This window comes from Mchenga conophoros, linkage group LG6 (genome assembly GCF_057382185.1).
Source record: "Mchenga conophoros isolate Kocher_MC1m ecotype Shallow Benthic linkage group LG6, M_conophoros_male_GT1.1, whole genome shotgun sequence".
Classification (NCBI taxonomy): Eukaryota; Metazoa; Chordata; class Actinopteri; order Cichliformes; family Cichlidae; genus Mchenga; species Mchenga conophoros.
Window position 1 is genome coordinate 37,144,304 of NC_140531.1, and position 6,000 is coordinate 37,150,303.

Consider the following 6,000-nt stretch of genomic DNA (forward strand, 5'->3'; position numbering starts at 1 on the left):
AACAGAAGAGCAATACAGAGAAAACCAATAGCCTGATTTTGAAAAGCTAGATTGCCTCTATCCAGATAGATTATGGTGCTACCAATCTAAGAATAGAGCATTTTATTCGAGTGTCTATCATTAGGTTGGCACACAGAAGAATGGTCACCATAAGCTACCCTCACAGGAATCTGCCATTACTGCTATTACCAAGATGGATCAATGTCATTGTCCTTTAATGGACAGGTGACCCATGTCATATTTGTGCGAATATTTTTTTTCCTGTAGTTCCAAAGAATGTGAAATTTATCAACACTCATTCTGACCCCATGATTATCAGAAGTTTCAAAGCAATTCACAAAACTCCATATAACACAAGCATTCTTTCTCTTAAATTAATTAACTTAAATTAGATGTCAAAATGGTTAATTATTATGATGAATGCTTTATTGCAATAATAGTGAGAGGAATTAGAACAATGTTAAATCGGGGTGCACACACTCAATGCTGAGTTGTCAGAGAGAGTAATGGGTATAATTCATTTAATGGGAACAAAAATACCCACAGATTTTAATAGCAAGGACAGAGTACGTGTGTGTGTGAGAGAGAGAGAGAGAGAGAGAGAGAGAGAGAGAAAAAGGAGGGGAGGAAGAGAGACAGAGGAGAAATAATGAATGCATCCGAAAATGCAACTCATCTCCCTTTGTCGTATAGAGCTAAATGAGCAGAGGCTGTAGAGAGAGTCTCTCAGCTCAGCTGTATTTGCCTTGCTTAACACAGAAGCACACTTTGAATAGAAATGAAGATAAAGCCCTCTCATAGCAGTGCTATAAATTGATAATAAATTATGCGAATGCTTTGACAACAGTCACAATATTAAGAGGTAATGACTGAGCTTTTCTTACATCAAGCACAGCTTGAGTTTCATATTTGTTATAGCCACTTCAAAGTCTCAGATGTTTCTGCAACTTAGTTCCAGACCTCTTTTTATGGATCCAGTTTTATCTCAGGGAAAAGATCTAATTAGGAAGTAAAAAGATTTCCAAATAGACAATGGAATATTTCAGCTGTCAGTCTCTATTCTTAAGTTGCCACTAATAGATATGAAAGGGCTTATTAAAATGATCCTCATCTACAAACTACAAATTATCTATCTTAACAAATGCATCTTAAACTGTTGTATGTTGATATGAGGCAATAAGACACAGCCTCTTTAAATACGTATCAAATGTGTCTTAATTCAATTTATTTGAATTCAGTTCAGCTCAAGTTAGTACACCCCATCAATCCATTTATCCATCCATCCAAATTTTTAACCAGCAAATGCATGCAACAGATCTCTACATTAATCAGCACGTATGTATGTATAGTACACAAAAGGAAAAATACTGTTAATCAAACATTTTAAACAATAGAAGTCACTAAGCTCAAACGATATATTTTAAATTGGTAAAATTATATTAATCTCAGGTTGTACCCTGCTTAATGTGTACTTTATTAATCCCATAAGAAATTGCTCTGCATTTAACCCATTCACTCAGTGAAGCAGTGGGCAGCTACCAATCCAGCGCCTGGGGAGCAGTGTGTAGAGACCTTGCTCAGGCTACCTCAGGGTAGCCGTTCAGTGGATTTGAACCCCCATACACTCTACCTACTGAGCTATCCCTGCCCCTATTTTTACATTATGACTAATTCCTTGAATGCCTATAGAATTCTAATAATTTTTCTGTACTTTTTGTCAACTGGTTATTAAAAAAATCTGTTAGGATGCTAACAGCTAAACTAAGTAGTAAACATCCAACTTACTAAACATTGGTGCAATAGCATTGTCCCTGAGATAATGTCACACGGTAACAATAACATTTATCTGAGTAAAACGATCTCACAGAGATTGTGTCTCCATGACTTTAGTGTCTTAGTGGCAGGTACAGTCACTGTACCAGCACAGTGCAGAGAGAAAAAAATTAAATTAAAATAAAACAAGCAGATAGCTTACCCCATTTTGTACTCGACATGGCTGTAATAGATTAACTGTTAAAAAGGGAACATTTGTTTCCAGCTGTGTTTTGATTTTTTTTAACAACACAAAGCTGTGTTCAGGTTATAATTTGCAAAGAAATATATTTAATTTAATATATCTAATACTATTATACCGTACAAATGTGACTTCCTATCGATTTATATTTATTTTATTGCATGCTTTGTGGTTTTGAAATATTTTCCTGAAATGTACATTTCTCCAACATGTACTGTTATATCATAAAACACATAAAACATGACATTCCATGAAATTTGTGTGTGATGTTTCATAAAACCTTTTTTCCCTACATTCTCTTACATAGATCTCCTAGGTTTAAGCTTTTGTGCTGTTTCATTAAACAGCATACGAATTTGTACTGTTCTTAGTAGATTTTACTAGTCACTGCTAAGTGTTTTGGGGGTTTGGGGGTAACACTTATTTCTTCTGCTTTATAAATCTGATATAAACCTGATATAAACTTACAAAACAAAGCAAAAACATTTTTTTCACTTATTTAGTCTGGACTATATTCCATATTCCAGAACTGTTCTTCCATCGAAGACTGTTAATCTCAAACGCCTTTAAATTACTAGAAATACGGCAGCTGGAAATTCTCTGGACAATTACCTACTCTTGCACAAGGAAGATGTCAGGGCAAACTTTTCACCCCAAACCGATCCTGATGCAACTGATGTAACTTGTGGTAATTCTGACAAAATCTAATTTCCTCCAGTTCCCTCTGGAGCTTCAAAAATGCTTTCTATAGCTATTCTCACACATGCAGTAGTATGCAGACCTGAGAAGAATGCTCCCAAATGTGATAGTAACTGTTACCATAGTAATAGTAATTGTAACTATTGCAGTGTCAACAAGATAATGAAACCATTTCTTAGTTTGATCACTACCATCATTTAATAGATATTTTATCAGCTTGTTTGACTGTGTTGTTGTTTAACATTACCCTTAGAATTTTAACCACTGAATCACCTAATGTCTTATCATTTAATCTGCCACTGCACTTTCATCATCTTCATGTTGAAACACTCCTTAAAGTCTTGGCCTTGAGATGACTGACAACACCATGAAGTACTTTGGTTTGATTGTAGCATACAGTGTATGTATTAACTACATTAACTGTGTTAGGGATCATCTATGCTTATTCTAATTCATTTATTAGCAAGCAGAGAATATTTAGTGTCAATGAGCTCCTGTGATAGTGTGAATGGTTGTCTGTCCTTGTGTGTTAGCCCTGCGACAGACTGGCGACCTGTCCAGGGTGTACCCCGCCTCTCGCCCCATGACAGCTGGGATTGGCTGCAGCACCCCCGCGACCCTGAAAAGGATAAGCGGTAGCGAATGGATGGATGGATGGAGCTCCTGTGATCAAAAGTGTTTTGAGGATTCTCTGTACTGAAGAACAACATTCTGAATGTGGAAGTATATGTAACCCACATTAATTGTAGTTGTTCTGTGGTATGATACATGATGAATTTTCTTTAATTAAAATATACATGTAATTGTACACTGATCCTCAGGTTGCATTTTAGTCTATCCCATCTATTATACAGAAAGCAGATTAAAAGTTTAATTAACTAAACTGTAATCAATTCATTAGTTACATTTAAAATAGACTGCAATTAACTGATCCTGTTACTTAATACAGTTAACTCTTTAAAACCCACCCAATTACAGACATGCATTCTTATCAACAGTATTTTATCTTAAGAGCCACATTAACACAACATTAAACTAAAATGCTTGATTCATCCGATTTGTCTAATCCAAGTTATTTGAGGATACAAAAGTTTGTCAGGCATTAAAATCTTTTGCAAGACAAAGTACCCAGCACAAAGTGTTGAGTACAAATGCATGCTATGCAGTGTTTGTGTGCATGTCTGAGTTGTGTTCTTTGTATTGTGAGACGTGCACTGAAGTGTAAGGGGTGTGATGAACTTAGGATCATCTCTTTCTCAGGTCATCTCCGCACAGTCTTTGTGCTTGGACTTCCTGACCTGACTTGTCCTCCTTTATTTGTCCAAATAGGGTTTAAGCTGTCTGGACTCACCATATGTTGGCTAACAACATTCCTGCCATGAATGACCCATTAACCCCTGCCTCAAAATCCTCATACATTTAAACATTGGATTGTAGTACATGATGTGTGTCTGTGTGATTTCTATAATGTAGACCTCAGTCACTGAACAGCAAATGTAAGTAAAAATTCTAGATGACAACGTACACAGCAATTTGAAACAGATTTATTTACAGTACTGAGATCAAAAGCTCACATCTTCCTGTGAATCTATAGAAAAAAGTTTAAAATTTCTAACACCAGACAAATGATTGAAACCTCTCACCAAGTAGCCAGGGTGCTGGTAAACAAAGAGCCCTCTACTTAAAATAAAAAAAAGAGAAACAAGGAATGGTAGACAAACTCAAATCTAGCAGCAATTTAAGAACAGCACAGAGCTATTTAGTGATAATATAGTGAGTTAATTGATAATACCAAGAACACAGTGCATTTCACTTGTTGTCAAGGTGTGTCAAGATATAGCACTAACAAAGCCTTGGTAAAATATTTTTGTCAAAATTTTAGAAAGATCTGCAAGAAATTCTGGAAAATATACTGGCAGTGCCCTCACTTAATGACCACACCAGAGGAGGGCATTCAATCATTTCTCATCTAATTGCTTCATAAAAAAATCAGTCAGGACTTTTTGCTGAAAGTATAACTGTCTGAAAATTACAATTGTCATAGTTCCCATATGTTTAATAATATAACTTATTATAGTATAAGCTTTGATAAAACTCAGATGAGGACTTTTGAATTATTGTTGAATTATATTTAGTTGTAAATGCAATACACAAATTGTTCCAGTAACCTTAAACTCAACAGGAGGGATGAATATCATTCTTGTTGTTACAAAGTCCTATTATTTTAACTTATTGGATTAATGGTGAAAAAAAAATATTTTATTGTTGCCCTTGAAAAAAATTTAAAAGTCATCCTAAAAACTGAAAATTCCTCCAAAATCACAATACGTAAGAGGAAAAATATTAATTTTCCTTATTTATTTTTAAGTTGAAGTTGAGGTCAAAACAGAAATGAAGAAAAAAACAGAAAATGGTTTTAGCTTCTTTTTTCTCTTTCTTTCTTTTTTCAGTGCAAATAGTGTAGAAATACAACATGTTGCATAAGGGATAAGTGGAAATAAATTAAAAATGTAAAACAATTTCCTAGATGGAAGATGGAAAAATATCAGTGTCACTTCTTTGTTTACATATTTTAGGAGGGTACTATATTTTTGATGCAAATCATAAACCCTAGTTTTGGAAACAAAGTCCCTACACTAGGAAATACTATAATGTTTAACTCATTCACTGCCATTGACGTCTATAGCCGTCAATTGCAGTGAATGAGTCAATGGGTTTAACTCATTCACTGCCAATGGCTGGCAGTGAATGAGTTAATATTATTTTCATTTAACAGTGCTTATTATTATTATTATTGTGATAATTCATTCCTTACTGAATGTGTTTTCAATAATTTTATGACATTTTAAAATACTCCTTAACCTGAAAAAACACATTTTGGTGTTACCCTGTTAACAATTGTCATGATGGCCTCTTTGTACACTCACAGTTTGTAGTGAACTGGTAATGGCTATGTAGTGGGCTGATAACATCAAAACGAGCTGCACCCAAATGCAGTGCAGGGTTTTGGTGAAACTAAATAGTTTGCACCAAATGGATTCAACACGAATGTCTGCAATAAACCTGCAACTTGGGGGTGTATTCTGGGTGAACTATCATTGACATTGAAATAAAACAAAAAAAATAAGAGAACTGAAGATGCTAAAATAAAGCTCTTGACACAGTGACAGCGAACTAGTTGTTTAACACTACCATTCAAAGGGAAAAAAATGTGTTATACCTTCTCATACAGCTGTACTGTAAATGTGAATGTATAATCCTCTAAGTGGGATGAACAGACGGTTCTG